The sequence below is a fragment of the Carcharodon carcharias genome, chromosome 5, assembly GCF_017639515.1.
Source record: "Carcharodon carcharias isolate sCarCar2 chromosome 5, sCarCar2.pri, whole genome shotgun sequence".
Lineage (NCBI taxonomy): Eukaryota > Metazoa > Chordata > Chondrichthyes > Lamniformes > Lamnidae > Carcharodon > Carcharodon carcharias.
The window spans coordinates 52,877,559-52,898,837 of record NC_054471.1 but is presented as its reverse complement, the minus strand read 5'-3'; the positions used below and the strand labels follow the sequence as shown (position 1 = coordinate 52,898,837).

General features: G+C 36.6%; 1 long non-coding RNA gene across 1 annotated transcript; it reads left to right on the top strand.

The window, feature by feature from the left end:
* Positions 1-224: 224 nt before the first annotated feature.
* LOC121278248 lies at positions 225-19,871 on the top strand. Its single transcript, XR_005943084.1, has 3 exons — positions 225-370; positions 14,574-14,625; positions 19,677-19,871. It is a non-coding gene; the product is annotated as an uncharacterized LOC121278248 (long non-coding RNA).
* The last annotated feature ends 1,408 nt before the right edge of the window (positions 19,872-21,279 follow it).

Here is a 21,279-nt window from a genome sequence, read left to right as displayed (position 1 = left end):
CAGGAAGCCAAAGTTTGGAAGCTTTGAAAAGAAATGCAGTTTGGGGGATTTAAAAAAACGTTTTGCATTTGCTAAGACACAAAATATCTGGACAGTGTTGAGTTGCACAAACATCCAAGCAGCAGGGCTCGCCCTTGCACGGCTGTTGGCGGGGAAGCCCCTGTCGAGCTGCATGACGTGTAAGGCAGGGTGAAGTGAGTGTGACCAGAGTTGGGGATTCCCTCTTGGGCTGCACGGTTGTGGGGTGGCTCGCTCGGCAAAGTTTCGTCTCGAACATTGCCTCTTTCCGCCCTGAACCTGGCGCTAGCGCTTCAGCAGCGAAGAACACTCAGGCAGGAAGTGAAATAAGTCTCAAAATGACGTACGTAAGGTAAGAGGGAAAGAAATATGTGACCCTCCAGTTTTACCGGGAGCTCCAAAATCGATCTTGTCCAACCCGTTTACTACGACGCGAGAAGCGCTAAATTGTTAAGCCAAATAAAGCCCCACTATTCCCCCGGACAAAGCGTTCACTGTTGTAGCGTCGGACTATCCAGAATTGGAGGAGATTAATGTTCTTCCGGGTTCACTCTTCGCTGTGTGTATATTTTTTCTTTCTCTATCTCTCACAATACTTAAAGAGACAGCAATATTTTTTTTAAAAAGTCAAGGAAAATTGGACGCATCCTGGAATTTCACGTTTTCAGGTAAACTGAACGTGCCAAAAAAAAAAAGACGAAATCCCATGAAAGTAGTTTGTGGAATAATATAAGTTCGCACGTGAAAGTTGGTTGATGGCAAAAGGGGAGGGGTGGAAAAGTTTGCAGGTCTTTTTTTTATGTTGTTCTGAATGCGGGCTGCTGCTTCTCTTCCATGCTCGCTTGAAGGTGCATGTGTGCGAACCCGGACTCAGTGATTGCTGTCACCTGGCGGGCTGCGAGCTCGGGTTGCGGGCGCGAGGGGGCGTCGCGCGGACCCGGAGCAAGACCCGGACCCCTCCTCGGGGCTCTGCAACGCCTCGGACTCGGACTCGGGCACGGGGGAGGGGGGGTTGCTGTGTACTTAACCCGGGATATGCTGCTGCGGCGACATTGCTTTAAAAGGCAAACCCGTTAGCTGCCATTCACTAAATCCACTTCGATGCACCCGTACAGCATTCCCTTTATCTCAATGATGCAGGGCTGAGTTGGGCATATAAAACATGCACAGGAAGGTGTATATTGTATACTATTTTAAACGTATGTTTCTCATTGACTTTTTACTCACGGTAAGATGCTTTGGTGGATACAGCGGCGTGATGATAATGACGAGAAAGTGCATTTTTAATCAATTAAAATTTAGTGTAGTAATACGAACCTATTTAGCACGGTTCATTCAGTTATTTTGTTTTAAGTCGACGGTGAACTTTGCTATTGTAATGTGGTCTGAAAGAGTAAATGATTTCCTTCCGCTCGACTTTAAGTGGATCAGGGAATAGAAAGTCGCCATTTTGATTCGTTGTCATTGGCAGTTTTACACGTCCGAGGTACTTAAAAGTAAAGCAAGCATTTCGAGAGCATCTGTTTCCTGGATGGTTCATGTGTTTTCTTCATGGTTTTCTATCTGTGCACGGATCTGAACTGATGTAGGAGCCATTTAGACAGAAGTTGTACTACCAGAAATCATGTGTGTTTCTGCTTTCGTTGAAAAACACATTGGAATTTGTAGGATATTTGTGGAGGGGGTGGGGGGGGGGAATTCGGCACTAAATCTGAACGTTTTGCATCGAGTAGATTTCTCTGGACTCTATTTTGAAGAGTTTATTCCTTGGCAAAGATTGAATTGTTTGGAGTGAGATGTAAATAAAAAAAAGTACATTTTCACTTGTTTTTTTTGACTGTAGGACGAGGATTTGTTTCTCATTTTAAAAAGGCACAAAAAGCACTTTGAAAGGAATATGTTGATATTGCCCATTGTAACTGTGTATATTGGCCATCATCTCAAGCTGAGTTCTCCAAAACTGTCCCACATACATTTTAAATTTCAGTTAAAGTTCATCAATATTTTTTTAACATGAAAACATTTGTTCTAGCCGCCCCCACAATTGAGACAGAAGCATTTAATTCAGGCCAATATAAGTGTGGTTTGCAATCTGAAGCTATGGGCCACCAGCCTTGCACTTGGCTTCTTTGTCTACATGGTCACAATGACTGCACTTGAGAAACAATTCGATGTACAACACTTTGAATCATTTAGATATGAAATGTGCTACATAAATTCAAACATCTTGATCATCCCAAATATAACGTCAGTATATAAAGCATCAGGCCTATAGAGAAACATTTTTGGGGGTGATTTAAATTTCTTCAAATATATGGGATTTGAAAGATTAGAAATTCAGTTAATACATTCTTTAACCCCAATCTGTAGATGTGGTTTTTTTTTTGGAGGGGAAGGGAATAAAAATGTCACATTGCAGTTTTGACTCTTGATCTTTCAATTAGTAATCTCTTCCATGCTTCTGTTGAGTTACAATCTTCCTTTCAAAAATGCAGTCTGTGTATTTCTGTGAAAACAATAACATATACTAATTATGATCTATGTATGTGATTTTTAAAATGTAAACAAAATTGTATTTCATTGTTTGGATTTAATTCTGTTGGTGCAAAATGTGAACTCTTCTTACAAAAGTTTTCGTTGGCTTTAGGGATCATATGTACTGTTTAAAATCTGAACCAAATTGTAGCTAATGCTGTCTTTGCGCATGAATTGAACATTAAAACATTTGTGGTATTCATGCTTAGTCTAGCCTTGCTGGACTGCCAAAATGACATTGTATACAGTTGTATTTATTTTGTTTTCATTACTAATTGAATGCATAAAATTTGGGAATATGAATACTCCTGAATAAGAAATTTGAACATTCTTTACTTGCCATGTATTTGCTAATTATAGAGTTTTGGATAAAATGGTATTTTGACATCCAAGACACTATGAACAGGTTTGGAAAAGAAAGAATCAAATAATTTCATGTTTCTTAGGGTCTATCTATAGAAATGTATTAGTTGTCCTAAAATGTTTTTGAGAGAAGGACATCCCAATATATTTCATTAATGTAATTTTCAGTAAATTGGCTATAAATTGAATGGTACTTTTCACATTTTGTTCTCTAGTTGAAGATGGAAAATGTGGGACATGAGATCGACCATAGACTAGAGAGGCAATCATAATGTAAATACCAGACTGAAATATTTGGTGTGGTGTGCAATTCTCATTGATACTAGAAATGTTTACTGAATTTTAATAATTCAGTTGACAATTTTTTTTGCTAATTAAATGCATTTTCAAAGAAATAAATGTGAACTAGATAATATAGGGATTCAAATTTTTGATATGCAAAACTATTTTGAAAATGGATGGGGTGGGGGAAAATAAGAAGGTGATTTTTGTTACCAAAAAATATTGAGCGTTTGGAGTTTGACTTCCAAAGAGTGAGCGACAATTGATGTTCACTATGTCAGCCATCTTATTTTTGTAAGTTTGTATTGGTTGAAAGTCTAGGTCTATAATTTGTCATTTAATTTTTTAAAATGTATTCAGACCGGTGGTGGTGTACCAATTCACAAATGTAAAAGCAGTTATATATAAATCTCCCTTTTAAATGGAGGACATGATAGATATATATTTTGATTGAAAAATAAGGTTAATAATATTCAGTTGTATGTAGAAATAATTGCACCTCTGTCAGCTTTAGGTACACTTAGCATAGCAATAATGGTTCACCTTGACTAATAAGAATGTTTGTTTTCTTTATTCAGTTAGACATGTGTTTCTGCAATTATGTTCTATTTTTTGTGTTCTGATATCCAGCATCAGATATTGTTCTTGATCCAAAAATATTGTGGTAATGAATAGAAGTTGTATGAATATGTTTTACACTTGAGTTCATTAACAAACTTCAGTAACCAAGTGATTAGACTTAACTGAAGTAAAATATCATGGAGGTGCATTTGTTATAACTCATTAAATTGACCATCTATTAATTGTACAAAACCTGCCATATTATAATTGGTAAATATTGGAGACATATTACCTTAATAATGCAAGTAAATGCATACCTAATAGAAGCATACAATTGAACTTAATGAACCAGTTCTAGCTGGATAAACATTTAAGCTTAAATGCTGCACTGTTTTTGTTAATATTTGGTGTAGCAGATATATTCAAATGACAAGTTTCACTCCAGGGACAGCAGTATATTTTAGAATGCTAAGATGCTTGTATAGTACCTGGTTTATTTAGAAAGATTAAATCACCAAAGGTAAATGACATGTAGTATAAAGGTTTGGAAATTTGGAGATGAAATGTTCCCAGAACAGTTGTTGATCACTAAATAGCATTTAATGGTTTATATTAACTGCAATTTTTTATTTGTTTTATAGAAATCTATAGAAATTCTGATTTAATAATGTGCTCAACGGCAAACTTAAAAAAAACAAAATTCAATTGCAATAAGGTAAATTTCCCCATGGCTCATTTAGCAACGTCATTTAAGTTTAGGGCCAAAACATGCCATTATTTAATCTAATTTTTCTAACTTTTAAGAACTTTTTTTGCATTAACTAACAAATTATACTCAAAGTCCAAATCAGCAAAATCAGTTTGTGAAAACACCATGGGGTTCCTTAGCATAGTTTGTAATTAATTCCTTCAAAACATTCATTCACTTGAAATGCTAATATAGAAGAGTGATGTATAGATGAAACATTTTCTAGGTGTAATGAATCTGAAAATTTGACCTTTGATACATTAAATAAAAGAAAGTAATCTGTACAATATGAATAGGAAAAGATTGTGTAATTCTTTAAAAATGCAAAATGCTTTATCTAATTAGTGATGCAGATATTGTACCTTATCTACAGTTGTGCATTAAAACTAATTTAATTGTGTTTATTAAAAAATACTGTTAACTGATTACTGAAAATAATACATTTTTTAGCTTTATAAACTGAAGAGCAAGATCCCCAACAAGAATTCCTTGCAATATGAAATGTTGTGTTGTAAATGTAATTCTGCAGTTAGTTCACTGCATCAAGTGGAGGCTGATTTTGTCGACAAATGGTCTTTGCTGCCTGTGGGCTATGTTTTCCTGAGATGGAAAGGAAATGGTATAGCTCATGAGTGTGGTATCTTGTATAGACTGGCACTATACTATTTTCATTTTGAGCAGTGTATTTATCTTCTGAAACGCATCACCTCTAGAAAGTAGTAACTATAGGGTGTGTAACAATTAAAATAATTAAATGCTTGATATTTATTAATATTTGCTAAACTTATTTAAACCCCAGAAGTTTATTTATTCTGTCAGGCATGGCAATGCAATGCATTAACCTATCCAGGAATGCTTGAAAACCCAACTAGCAATCCGTCCATAGAGGTTGCATCACTGTCCTTTCACACTCTGTATACATTTGATGTCCTTGCACACATTTGATCAAACAAATCCACGGTGCAGAATATGAGGCCTTCTAGAAATTTAAATTAAGATTATCCATAGATATAAACAAATGACTTTGAGCCTAACTTAATTTACAAAAGTAAGACAAATATCATGGAGGTGCACTTGCTATGTCTTAATGATTTTGTATGATGTCGCTGACCGGAGTGCTGAATCAAGACAGCTATATTGATCATTACTGAATCTTGCTTATTAATCCATATTTGGAAGTTCCACATAGCGTCTGAGAGATGAAAGACTTCCAGTAAGTTGTTTATTTTCAACAAATGCTTACATTTAATGTGTTTAAAATAATGTGAGAAAACTATGTGCAACCAAAGACCACTGCGACAACATAGGAGTTGTGAATTTTTATGGGGGTGGGGTGAGGAAAGAGAACAGAAAATAATCCAGGAAATTTTAGAACATGATTTTTTGATTACAAAAAGTGGTGGGCATATTCATTTGTTAAAAGGAGGAATATCACCAAATGATTGGATATCTTGCTATAACCTATGAAATTGTAGATATTGATCCTAAATTATCCTTCAATTATTAGCAAAGTTTTAAAATTTACCAAAATTACTTCAGTATGTTCAGATAACTGCAGAATTCCTCATCATCTTGTGAATTAGATTGTGTTTATAGTGCTTCTGCCAGTATCAGCCATGTTGTCCAAGAAATTATAACATAGTTGGAAAGGTGAGAATCCATCAATAATATTAAATATGATCACAATTTGTCATGGAAGAACCACAATCATGAAATTGATTTATACCAAAGTGTATATTTTATTATAATACCAATTATAACAATCTGGAAATTAATTGCTCTAATTTGTTTAAAGGTATTTGGATTCTTCTAGAATGATTTTAAAAACTGAAAAAAAATTGTTGTTCAAATTGGTCATTGTGTTCCTTTTATATTTTGTTAATTTTTATTCATTGCACTAAATACTGGAATAATCTTGAATTGAAAAACATAAAATTGTGTTCTGAGAAAAGTGCATTATTTTTGCATAATTACATCAAGTTAGAACTAGGGGGAATCTGTCATTTTTTTTTAAATTGAGACTGCATTTGTCTGCCTTAGTTAAAGCATGTAATGGGTTAGCATAGTTACATGCATGCTGATGTCAGTTGTCATTGAAAATCAGATAGAGCGGCTTATTGACATTCTGCCTCTAAAAATAGAGTCTGAGGATATATGGGATCATCAAATTAAAGGGCATAGGTGACAAACCAGGTGGAAGGTCACTGAGCTCATTTTGAACAGGCCAGCCAGTACCAGTTTTCCCTTAGCTGAACAAAGGCTTAATTATTCAGCTTCGAAGCCTGTGATGACCAGTCACTGTGGTCAGTGCAGATTGAACTGGCAGGATACATTTCTGCTGGGAACTAACTAATTGATGTCTTAATCTCTGCCTGCATTTTCAAGCACAAAAAAGACATTAAAAACTGTCTTTCTTTAAAACACTGAAGATCTAACAAGAACAACAAATTTGTAAAAAATGTAGCTTGGAAACATTGTAATTTACACCATTAAATCTTTTTCCATGTTTTGTTTATTATTTAGCAACTATTGTGTATATATAACACTTTTTTTGTTCCATATTTTAGTGGTAGGCAGATAAATGCTGAAAGAAAAAGCACAAATAAAATATGCAGAGAGCTATTTTTTCAACCACACACATTGCAGGAAGTGCATAATTATTGAAATTAATACAACAATAATTTTTATTTCCTAAAAAATTTGGGGGTTTAACGCATTGTATATAATATATAAAATTCTGATCCTGTCTAAACCAAATGGTCAGTCTTTTGGAAAGAGCACTATTTAATCTGAAATAGGTACTGGCAAATGAATCATCAGTACTTAACCTTTTCTTACTAGCTTTTGTAAACAGAAGTTTACATTGCACATGCCAAACATTTCATCTTTAGCGGTAATTGAGAATCAGCATATGAGGTATTTTGAATCCCTTAAGCAAGTTGTTTTATAATGGTAAGACAAAATGGACAACTCTTAGCTCATTGAAACTTGATCTTTTTGCAAGACAAGCCAGTTGCTAAAACACTTAATTCCACCATGCCAGAGTAAAGGTTTATTCAATAATTCTACAAATGTGAAGAGTGTTGTAGTATAGTGGGTGGTCTCCAAAGATACATAAAACTGAGAATCAAAATGTCCAAATACAGATTTTCATACAGATTTATCCCGTGTAATGAAAAACACATAGCTAAATTTTAAAATAAATGTATATTAATTTTCCATTTTGGTTATCAATTGTTACAACTTCCAATGTTGATACATTTTCAAAGAATTTGCAGTTCCATTAAAAATGTCACAGAAATGGGAAATAAATGTTTTACTTAACTTATTTGTAAAACCTGGCTGTAGAATTATAATACACAGACACAAACATATGCAAGCTGTTCATCTCACTTTTTTAAAAATCTATTTTCTTGCCACTCAATGCACATTTTGAAGTCATGTGTCTATTTAGGAAGAATTAGAGGTCTGTATTAGCAAAGTGGACCACACTAACCCATACATAGCTATAAACAATATGATTTATATGTTTTCAGAATTCTTTTACAATAACAATGCATTTAAGTAATAACTAATTAATCTAAAGTGCCAAATTGTTTACTGAGATAGAATGGTACTTTAGAAATTATCAATTTTACTACAGGTAAAAGCAAATTCAGCTTAAATATAGTTTGGGTAGTGCATGAAGAACCAGAGTTTCAAAGTTTACATGAGAACGGCAGATATCTGTGCAATAGTAAATTGAAACTCATTTTTAAAAAATAATATATACTATATCGGCAGATTGTTAAATTTTCCAAAAGTAGAATTCTGTTAGCTATTGATGTATAACCACAAGACCATGAACTAGACAAATTGTGAATTAGTTAAATATATTTGCCAATAAAACACACACTGATGCATGACAATTGAATTATTGTATCAATAGGAAAGACTTATATATTTGGAAATACAAATATATAGTAATGTATTATTTAAAATGTTACTTTTTTTCTACTGTCTTATGCAAAACCCTATGCGTAGTATGTAATGTTATAATGTATCCACATGTTAATATGTAAGCATGTATGATAAAATAAGTAACACATACCAGAGAAGGTTACCTTTTTTTAAATAAAGCATGTAATTGTTTGAAATGTTTATCTTACTGACTAAATACAGTAACACTAAAGTTTGGGAGCTTTTTGTTTCAAATAATTAATTCTTCCATAATTATAAGAGAACTCAAAGACAGGGGCACCTCATTAGCCAATAGAGTAAATGTTGGAAAATAATTCATCACAAACAATGCAAGGAAGTTACATTTTTTAAAATCCCATTTCGAAAATACAATAATCTCTGGAAATGTATAGATCAATTATTTAACTGAAAAACCACAATCCTTGGGAAGTTGCATTATGTTTTATCAAATGCATAAGTATTCCAATAGACATTCAGGAATTAGAGTTTAGTTTTCAATGTTAATCAAAGTTAATAGGATTGAAGCAATGAATCAGATAATCTCATAGAAATGCATTATGCTTCTGACACCAACAAGATGCATTTGTAGAAAATCAACTAAACAGCAACATGGAACGAGTTAAATATTAAATTATTCTGAAACAGCCTGCAAGAAATTATGGGTACTAATCACAATTTCCGTTAGACATTGATTCTGCGTCAAGCTCTGACTGGGGTAAAAAATTTATAAAAAGTTTCAAAGCTTAATTATATTTAAGATTTTCACCAGAGTAAAAACAAAAATGTTTTATGAACAACCTAAATGCATGGTATTTGTTTATTAACATTTATTCATTAAGCATGACACATGAAAATTCTTTGACTGATATTTTACCATGTTCCTCTAAGTACTTATCGCCCTTTTGCAGCTTTCTTCAGATAACCTCCTGTAAACATTTAATGCTGACTCTGTTAAAGTAAGTTCAAGTTCCATAGTCGTGACATTCAGTTTCTATTTCCTGCAACTTTAAAGAAACTTCCTATCTTTTATGATTTCAATCCTTTTAAAGCATAATTCTACTTTACAGAAATTATACTTTTATATAAAGGTCTATCCCGGTAATCATATTTTACTGTTTGTCCTTCTGATTTGTCTTTTTATTTTCAATTCCTCCAGGCTACCCTATAATTTGAAGTACTGATTCTAGGCAATTCACATTTTAGATTGTTTTGCCATGAATTGCAACTTTGGTTTAAAAATTACTTAAAATAATGTGAATATTAATACTAGTTCCCAATTTATGTCTTGTTTCAAGATTTCCACATTTGGTTATTTCCCCATAAACTGCTGGTATAATACAATTCTTGCATTTTCTATATAATCACATATGATCCCAAAATCACCCCCATACAACCAATGGTGCATATACATGAGATATTTACAGTGTTATCAATTTTGAACACCCACACAACCTAACAGCAAAATAAAATCTAATTGATAAATTTGTTTGATTTCCTAAGGCATCAAAAATTTTTAACATTTTACTCTGACATTAAAATTTAAGCCTTCAACATCAGTACTGCATCTCAAATAGTTGAAATGCATGCAAGCAGTTAAAATGGCATAAAAGGAGTGATTTCCAAATACTAGTCTAATCTTTGGGGTCAGATAATTATCAAGTTAGCATTCACACAATATAATTTATTCGAATACCCGTGATTAGATTGCATCACTTAAACTCAGTGCCTACTTTTCTCTTTTATTTTAAAGCAGAAAATATACTACCATCCTCAAAAGCTTGGGGTGGGAGGAGGCAGTGAAGCAAGATCAATTTGCCTGATTGGTTTGCAGAATCTGTATTTCACTTATGTAACCTCACAGGCACATTTTAACTTCTGGTAGGATACATTGCACTGTTGCATTATTTATCTTGCATACCAGCAGTCCTGTAGCATAAGAAAACACAGAGCAATATCCTTTTACATTACTAGTAGCTTTCAAACCTGACTTGATTTTTTTTTGTCCACAATTCATCACCTTCCTGTTTGATCCAAGACACACTTCTCTAGTTTCTGAAACAATGCAGCTGACATTGGCTAGTTTACCATTTTTTACATATGCACCAACATGTTTGCCCAATTAGTTTACCAGTCAATTGTTGCACAAGCTGATGCTGAATATTTATAATTAAAATCAGAACTGGGGAATTGTGTACTATAGCAACAATATACATTATCTAAATTAAAACCTTGCTTTCTTTTAGGTTTGTACACAAGGATATGTTATAGTTCAATTACTCCCAAATACAAGATGTTGAATTAAATGTTGCAATGTCATCTAATTAATATGTTGGTTCCTAAGTAGCCATGAATCTTATGTTTGAGGTACACAAATAATTCCAGGTTTGATCTCCATCTATGCTATTAATTAGAATAGTAAGGGAGTTAACATAGCGTTAGTACCCCTGGCATACTATCCAATGACCACTGCTGGAAGTGAAAATGTGGAGATATCACGTGAAGGTAGTGTCATTATTTGGTTGCAATATCTTCAATGGTTGAATAGTGGTCAATTCTCCCACCTAACAAATCACCACTTGGTTGAAGTGCAGAAGTGTGACTAGCACCAGTGGAACCATGCTGTATCTGGAAGTCAATGCTTCAAAGAAGGAAATAAATTAATGGGGTTGGGGGAAAAGAGTGGTGTTAAATTGCTAGACTAATCTGAAGCAAAGTACATTCAATTACAACTGATTCATCTCAGTAAGTGTTTACTAGGCAAAAATTAGAACAAAACCATTTGTGAAGTTGCAGCTATCTTAGGTGCCTGTAATGCTTCCTAAAACATTGAACTTGGAATTTGCTCCAGTTTGATTCAAAGGAATAAATGACAAACATACAAGACATAATGATCAAAAAAACCCCACAGAGTTCTCTGCTCCCTAAATCAGGTTGCATGCATTTTTGTATTGTGATAAATTATGTATTCTAATAACATATATTCTTCACCATTATTTCTTAAATCCAAAGAGTCCATCATTACTGTTTACAATGAATAGTAATTTATTTCTCACCATGATTAAAATCAATAGCAATTTATTTCTCACCACATGGTCTTTTTGGGGGAAATGTATGAGATAGGGCTAGTGCTCTAAGCCCTGCTTTGTGATGTATGGTACTTTTTGACTATTGGCAATTTGCATTGGCACTTGAATTTATAATACGAAATCAGCATATGAATAAGAAATAAAAGTCAGATTCAATAACAGCTTTTTAAAAATATAGAGAAAACTTTTGAAATTAATCTCTCCTTCACTGTGGCTCAAGCTATTTGGAACTTGAATGGCGGATGTCAAGTTGCTTTGCCACACTGAATACAACCAAAAAAGCCTCAAACAATATCTGTTTCATTGCAGAGGGGTTCTTTTGAAGTGACCATTTTTAATGTCAGCACAGTAGTTAATTTAATATCCTCGATTTATTTAAGTAACGGTTTCTCTTGGCTCGTCTATTGGATTGTACGGTTACCATTTTGGTATAGGTATAGTTATACATGTTAGGGCATTTAATAGCATGTCGGTAATGTTTATGTAGGAAACAGGCAAGCGCAGTAAAACCACCCTGACACCCGCCCACAGTACAATACTTGTGTATTTATCTCCTTTTACAGAATGGGTAAACGTCGCCATAGAAACGGGAGCACCAGGATGTAGAAGATTTAAAGGGGCTATAATCTTTAACGCGATAATTGATTTTTTTTAAAAATCGGCTTTTTGCGGCATTGTTCTGCTGTACAATCGTACTGAATTACTTTGAAGAGTTCATTATGAAAGGATAGTTTATAATCTGCACAGCAATGTTATGTTTTGCCAAGAAGATAGTCAAAGGTTCGGGTTTTTGCCTGGGAGACACAAAGAATCAACCCTGGTAGCCACCAAAATAATATTAGAGCCATTTAATTGAGAATCGCATTTAAAAAAAAAAGAATGATACTAACAAAGTAACCTTGTCATTTAAAAGCTCGCACATTCAGGAACGGAAACGCCATGTGTCCGTCCTGCCCTCGCATATTGAATGCTAAGTTAAATGTGGTAAAATAATGAATCGTTCTTTTACTTCACCATTCACGATTGCAGGTCCAAATCGGTATCTGAATGTCAGAACTTGGGAAAGCTATTTACTATTGATGCAACTATTAAAGAACATTTTAAGCATGGTGGATTTAATTTGTGAGGTGGGGGAGGGTAGGGTTTGACTGGGAATAAAACCAGCCGGGACTTGCGTACTACGGGGGAGAAGCTGTGCGATAGTCACACTTAATTCCCCCGACCCCTGTGAGGTACCGAGGAAATCGTCAGTGTACTGTTTTAATAAATATTATCAGATATTTCCAGCATTTCCCCTAAGCAAAATGATGACGCCGCGGGAAAGGGTGTTTCAACACGTTTCGAATTACGTTTCAAGTGCTCCTCATCTGGTTGCGAATTCGGTGGATGTTTCTTCCCAGTAAATTGGAAGATTTATTTAAATATTATGAAGCTATTTATTGTAAGTGATATTAAACGAGGTCGGCCGTAAACGTGCAAGAGAGGCTGCTTAATGTGCACCGCCCATTGAACCACGGTCTCCCTAGCTGATCTTTAGTGAGCAGGTTAGTTTTCCTTTTTACCAATTGTTGTTAAATAGCTTTCGCTCGGCCGAGCTGTGACCCTCCACAACTCGGCCTGGGCTGCCAAATGCCCCGGCCCCCAGCCCCCAAATTACCTGAGAGCATCAGCAGTGCTGAGTGAGTGTGTTGTGTGTGGGGAGGGGAGAACCCCTTCCTGTATTTGTTCTCAACAGCTGCAAAACTCGATTTGTACACAGGAAAGTGGAGGTGGGTGCGGGGTGGGAGGCGAAACGATAACCTTCTAAACCGCACCTGACTTGCTTCTGGCTGATCCAATGGCTGTGGAAAAGCAGACGTCGCTTGTTACCAGGTGAGTTCCTGTATACAGCATTCTTTAAATAGCCCCGCAGAAACCCGAGCCCTCGGACTGATTACATAGCGCCGTCTATCTCGCCAATTGCATTGTGGCACTACAGACACTTCACAATGGGCAACAGAATTGCACTGTGGGTTCATACTACAGCTCTTTATAAGCAAGTCCGCTCTTTTGAAGAGTCGACTGGCAGTAGACTTTTTTAATGTTGAGATCTGTACAGTTGATCGCTATAGGCAAATTTGTTCATGTATTCGACTTTGACCAGGTACAATCTGGAAAACCCGACAAAATATTATTCTGCCAATATACAATAAAAAGCGGCAACTCAACCATATAAGCAAAATGTATTTGCATATTTAAGAGTATGCTAAGTAAGCAGATAAGGGAGAAAGAAATGGGATGTTTTGTAGGGTGCGATGAAGTAAGGCGGCACTTGTATGGAGCCTAAACTTGCAAGGACCTGTTGGCCCGAATGATCTGTTCCTGTGCTGTAAATGCTGCTTTAACACGCACAAATCGTGCGTATGCAAGCCTCTAAGAGACTGGAGTAGTTCAATGGGACCAATGGCATAACCATTGCTTTTCATGCAAAAATGAGCCCCTTCTGTTTGCACAGAAGAATCGGCTCAAGTCGATGAGTAAGTACTGGAACGCAGGGAGTTCTTGTGTTACACTCTGCTGGTAAAACACAATCCATTATTAACAGACTGAAAGAATATACACCTCGCTTTTACAGCAGGGAAACAAATCCGTACTTCTTTCAATCAAAAATGTGACTGGAATGTTTGCTACACGGTGTTGTATCGGCAGCGGCCGATAGACACAAGCTACAGCATTAGAATTTACTGCAACAATGAATGGGGAAATGCCTGGCTGTCCTAGAGACTGCAACAGTGTTTGGGAATGCTCCTGTGAGAAGCTTGATTTGCACTGAACATATTTATTTCTGGTACAGTTTAATCCTTTTGGCTGTCTAGTGAGAAAGGTAATCGAAACACTCAGAAATCTTTAGGGATGCAATGAGACGATAAGATTCAGTGTCTCCAAACAATGACCACATTTTTTCATTGAAAAAGTTGTGAACTGTGTACAAATATTTATTGTCCTTTGATGTCAAACTGAGCAGACGTGTTAATTTCCAGGTCTCGGAGACGAGGATGAGCTCATTCAAGATGGTTTCCTGTCCAGGCTCAGGTTGGTTGTTCTCTTTTTTAAAAAAAAAGCTTGCGAAATATATGTATATATATGTGTTTTTGTGGCATTGAAGCACGGTATAATCTGCATTTCTTAATTAATGGTGCTAAGACAAAAGCACTGACTTAGCAAAATGTAATGTAATGGCCCTTTAAGGAGATAACGAAATTGAGGAATCATAAGTTTTGCTAAGTAAAATGGAAAAAAAAATTACCCATTCGGCATCATTGCTCATCACTTGGCAAAAATGATGTCGTTAGGGACACTTTTGGGAGGGGAGAGGGGGGGGAATGAGTTCTGAAGCCCAGTATAAAACTTCAGCAAACATCACAGTGTGACAATTGATCAATCAACTTCTGCGCAGTTGGTAAACTCCTGTGGCTTCTTGGGGGTCGTTTGTGATTTATTTTAAACAAGCATCTTAGATCTACTAAGATAAAAGCAAAATACTGCGGATGCTGGAAACCTGAAACAAAAACTTTTTCCCAGCTATTTTTTTATCTTAGATCCACAACTGTACCAAGGGCTATTGTGTAAGGGCCTTCTGTGATTGGGAAGCAGTTTCGATTCAAGTGAAGATGTTGACCAACTACTGTTTGTATGCTTAGGTACTCGACTAAGCTCACCCTCTGAAGGCATAACGTCCTTAATAATTTGCTTCATTTTTTAAAAAAAACTTTCGCTGATGAAGCTTGAAAATGTGAAGTTCATTTAGGAAACGGCTTGTTAGGGACCGATTTTTGCTACAAATTGGTGCCATCAGCCTGAGCTGTGTCCGCAACCAAACATTTGAGGTTACTCTGTTGTTGGGTTATAGCCCGTATCTGGTACCTTTTAAAAGAGAAAAAACAAATCAGCTGTGGAAAACAGTTCGTCAAACTGAGAGCGGAGATTCGATGGAACATAGCACTTTGCGGAAGAATGTTTCCGATGGGCTGATGTGGTAGCCAAAGTTGGAGAAGAATCTTCTCCAGCTCATTTCTTATATGATGGACTTGGTGTAGCTTTCGTCCTAACTTTCCAATATCACTGTATTGGGGGGGGGGGGGGGGGGGGTGCGGTGTGGAACTTGTGGTTCCCTTTAAAAACTACCCCAGCTTCCCCTCTTCTCTCCCCTCCCGATTCTGGTTTACAATGTTATGATGAGATTCGTGGTGATTATCTTAAGAGTCAGGTTAAACCGAACGAACTCTTTGTCCAGCCGTGTGTGTGTTAGAAATCGAGCGAAAAAAAAACTGGCAAATAAGCAGAAATGTGAAAACTGGTGTGCAGGAGTGAAAGTGACCCCCCTCCTCTACAGTGCTCGCTTTTTTTTTCTTTCTGACACGTATTAACCGCGGCCGCTGATAACGAAAAGGTCAAATCACTGCGCGGAGTGGAGTTGCTATTACATGTGTGTGTGTGTGGAGCAAGGGCTCGCCGCTCGGTTCGGACATCCTCGACACACACACACACACACACACACACACACGAACAGTCCAAGTCAGCGGGCCAGCGCTGTTTTAAAAACTCTTAATGCACGGGAGGGGTGGCATTTTATAACCAGAGTTGTATTATTAGTTACCACCCCCCCAAAAAAAATATATATATACAGAATGAAAACAAATGGGCTTTCCCCACATCCCCACTGTCTGTAGTTTTCTCATCTGTTTCGTGTACGCACAACTGCACGGGTAGTATTCTCAGCACTCCGGCTTACTAAGGGATGCGGAACACACAGAAGGTGCCCCTTACTTATCTGACAGTTTGCAGTGGTTTTGCTGCCGGCTGGCCGTGGTCTTCAGTGGACACTCGGAGTCCATCGTGTGGGCTCGATTCCAGCAGCATTCACTCGCTCGTCTTCTCTCTCTCTCTCTCTCTCCACCCCCCACCCCCCGTGTGTGTGTGTGTGTGTCTCTCTCTTTCTCACTGACTCGGTCACTCTCTGCTTCGGCTTCCACCACCAATCGCAGAACACTGACAGCACCCCCTGCCAGAAAGGGATTTCCTCGAGGCGCGTCATCCGATCGACACAGTCCTAAAGAACCAGGAGCCGTCACACATCTCACTTTGAACGGCGACGAAGACTCTTGTTCTACAACGATGATTGGCTGATGGAGGCTTTCACACGGATTGAGGGCAAGCAGGGTTCTCAACTAGTCCCACCCTCTTCTGGGTTTTTTTCCCTCCCTTTTGGACTAATCCCAATGTCAGCAAATCAAAAGCGAAGTGCTTCTGTCTCCTCCACCTCACCACCACCCCCCCCCCCCCCAGCTCCTTTAAGAAAGGTGGAAAATACTATTTTGTGTGTTTTATGTTGGAAATTGGACGGGGGCAGGAGTTATCTTTTGAAATATTCCGAATAATTCAGCCGCCTCAAATTTCTGTAGCGTTAGTACAGCTGTTGGTTTATTTTCCTCACTTTTTTTCTTTAAAAATGGTTACCCCTAAATCAAGCCAGCAGAAATTAGTTCATGACCAAGAAGGTCACAAATTTAGCTTCCATTCCTGCCTGGCACTTTTTGTGCTTTGAAGATAAATTGCCAACCAGGCTCCATGATTTAGGGAACCCCCAGAGATGAATTTCCCAGATGGGCATGAAAGCAATATATTAGTACACCACTGTCAGAACTGCAAAACCATGACTAATGTTCACACTTGGGTTTACCCCAGATGGTGAGTTGTTGATCATGCTCTTCCTATTGACCATCACACCAAACAATTCAAAGATGCCTCCATGATCAAAGGGAGGGAATTGCCTGGCGTTCAACCTTTAACCACTGTTCAGAACCCTGAAATGTCCGTGCTGCCTGACGATGGAACAGCATTGATCTTCAGCATCACCCAGATCAATGCACACCTTCCAGCAGAATGCAAATTAAAAAGTTCATTTGAAGAGGACAGTCTTCTGTTGATGATGGAGCAGCATTGAAGGTGATTAATTAATGTGGTGCAATCCTCCTCACCCCACCGAAGGTGACAATAGAAGCTGTCATTTGTTGAGGTGTTTACCGAGGGAGACAAATATAATTTTGCAGAGTATTTCAGGTATTTGTAACATTTATTTGACTTCCGGTTATAGATGTAGTCAAAATTTGGTTTCTAAGCTTTTGGTCGATTTTATAATCCAACAACAGAAATGGCGTTAGTTCAAATGATTCATAAAAAAAGTCTGAATTAAGTATTCTAATATGGTAATATGATTCTGGATAGTTCCAACAGATTGCTGTTCCGTACAATGAGACATATGTTATGCAAATCCTGGACGAAGACCTCCCAAGACTTGATAGTAATAGAAAAATTGTGTTTTATTTGTGGTGAAAGTTGTTAAACATTTGACTGTTAGTCTGAAGTACAGCTTCACAAATGCAATAAAATACTGCATATTTCCGTAGTCTGTGTATATTCAATACATAAACTGGGATAATTAATAGGCCCTAATTTAAATAAAACTACTAGGTGCCTATCAACAGTAATTATTACAGTGTACAATTCAAACAGGGGGTGGAGGTAGCTACACCACAGAACATCTATGAAGTGGCAATTTGAAGTGTATATATTAACTGGATTCCAAATCTATACTTGCAAGGTGAAATGGAATCCTACTTTTAATCTTGATGACTGGACATGTAATTATATTGAGTTAATGTTGACTAAGAATGCAAATATAGTTTAAGTACATTCAGAAACAGGCAAATTCAATTAATGAACCTCAGTTTGATATTTCACAAACAGAGAGAGTATACTTTATATGTGTGTGAGAGATTGCATTTTTAAGAATGTAAACATTGCTCTGCTGGCTGTTGCTGCACTAACATCCAAGTTTACTGCACATGCTCTGTTGCAAAATGAAGAAGTAGCTGAAGCTCAATGGAACATGTGTATCTGCTCTTTGTAGAACTTCTCTGCCAACCTGAACCATCCTCTTTTGTCTATTTGTAGTGAAGTGATCAGTTTTGTGGCTGAGTTTGGGTAGTTTACTAATTCGGATTCAAGTCTCAATTATGTATAGTTTGGGTCATGTTAATGTTTGCTAATCATTTTTGCTTCTTTTGCGGGTGGGAGTGGGCCCTGGCAGTGGAATTCCAATGATTTATACATTTTAAAGTCCAATTATTTCAGTGGATTTTAAAATTATTTCTCCAGATAAATTTGGATTGGTTTTTAGTGGGCCTGTTTTATCCAATGTTTATGTTAACCACTTCTCCTTCACTCATATGCTATGGTAGTCACACCCCAGTCACTCACTCTCTGGAAGTGCTGACTCATTGTGACATGGTTGCAAAGGTGTCAGCAAGCATCTGTCTGGTATCGTTTACCAAAGAGACCATTCTTCCTGTATAAGGTTAAATAGTCATGTCAGCAGTCTGTTTGACCATAGAGTATTTACCTGATGAACACTGAGTCAGAAGCGGAGCCAGAAACATTAATTCCATACCTGTTAAGGTTGCTGAGGCCAATTTCAGTTTGCTTATGAGAGTTGCAGCTGAGCTGAAGTAACTCAGCACTAACAAGAGACCATAGTGATCCAAATGGCTCATTATCACACCAGGTGCTGTATTTACCCAGTAGTGGGCTTCCAGATGTTCTTTCACAACTTCCACCCATATCATAGCGCATAAATCCAGCTCCTGCTATGTTACTTAGCCCTAAAGACCAAAAAGGTGCATGTTTAATCCTGGTCTATGCTGGCATAGTTGCTCTCCACTGGGACTCTCTTCAGGGACTGCAGTATTCTCAGGATGGGAAAATATCTAGTGTTGCCACTCCAGATAATTATGCGCTAACATCCCACTTGTATGGAGGTGGCCCAGTATAAAGGAAGCAAAACAAGGCAGTTTCCTCCCTGCTGAATACTATTCTGTATTCTCTGGATACAAGTTAGAAAAGCATAAGGCTTGAATGTAACTTGTTACAAGCAACCTGTCAAGACTTAGTAGCAAGACTCAATGTGAAGAATAGCTATTTACTGGAGGGATGTAGTATCATTTTCCAGAATAAGTCAATACCTTTAGGAGAGAATGGAATTAGAAAGTTTGTCAAAAAATAAGCTGCTGATGTTCACTGTTTAGGCTGAGATTTGAAGAACAGCTACTTTGAGATATTGGAAGGCTGCTGAATCTGTGGAACTATACCCCAGCAAGTACTGGCATCCTCAGGAGAGGTGGGACAAAACTGAGATGGTGTTACTGCATGTACCATGGGATTTAAAAGCAGAACCATGTTCTCACAGGCAGACATTGGTCTAATTGTTAACTGTTTGTAAAAACTGCAAAAATTATAAATCTCAACAAATAAAAAATATTATAAATACCCAGCAAATCAGTTAGCACTTGCAAAGTGAGAAGATTAGTTATGACGTTATAAGTGTGTCCCTTCTTCAGAATTATTTCTGTTTTGATTTTGAAAACGTATGTGGGAAATTTTTTCTTCATTTTTTTTGCCACTGCAAGCCAAATATTTCTACACTATACCAGAACAACATCTGTGGCATTACTTATACTGAACAAAAGGATATAGAAAACTATTTTTCAGCAGTAGGTGTTTTAAAGGGCATTGGTGAAAGTTAAATATTGGAGAGTAGGATCTATTTAGAAAGTATAACAAAGGGAGAAGGGGAGGTGGAGTACTTGCACAAATTCGAGATAACATTGCAGTAGAAAAAAGGGACATAACTAACACTACGATAGAAATTGAATCCATGCAAATTGAAATAACAGATAAGAAATGTTTGATCATGCTAATAAAGGTATTCTACTGAGCACCTAATAGTGGAATGGAAGTGGTGAAAGAAATAAGTCAATGTTTGAAATAAGTAAAATGCATGGAATGATTTTCATGGGTGATTTCAAGTACCCCCAAATAAACTTGTAAGACAAGGTAAGGAAAGGGGAATGGAGATTTATTGTGTGTACAGAACTCCTTGTTTTTTTACCCAATACATAAAAATGCCCAACAAAAGAGGAATCACTGCTAGATTTAGTAATGGGAAATGAATTGGAGCAAATGGGAAAAAAGTAAACATGAGGAAACATCTAGTCAATAGCAATCACAAAAGAATAGGATTAAAATTAATGATCAGAAAAACATAAGTAAATCAAAAACCAGATTAATAGATTGTAAAAAGTATTTTGAGGAATGTGAATGGAACTAGGGGAAATAAACTAGAAAGGAATACTGACTGACAGGGCAACAGTAGTAAGTATTTTAAAAGGTGATCAATAGAATTCAGGAGAAATATACTCCACTAAAAGAATAAAAACAATCTAATAATTAAAGACTATGGGTGAAGGAAGAGCTGATAACAAAATTAAGACTAAAGACAAAGGCAAAAACTAAGTACATAGACCACAAAGGAGAGAATAACAAAAGGGAATCTGAGATTAGGAAAGCAATAAAAAGAAAAATTAGGAAAGCAAAGGAAAACTAGGACATGGCAGAATTTTTTTCATATGTCTTGATAGAAATACGGTCACTAAGAGATGTACAAAATAAACTCACAAGTAATGACGTGAAATGGCAGACGTATCGAATAATTACTTTGCCCAATTATTTACCAGGGAGATTAACCAGGTGGATATGTCATTAGAAGATGAGATTTTTTTTTTTAAATCCCGTCATTCAAGAAGGAAAGGGGCAATAATAAACTAACCAAACTTGCCAAGGATAAAGTCA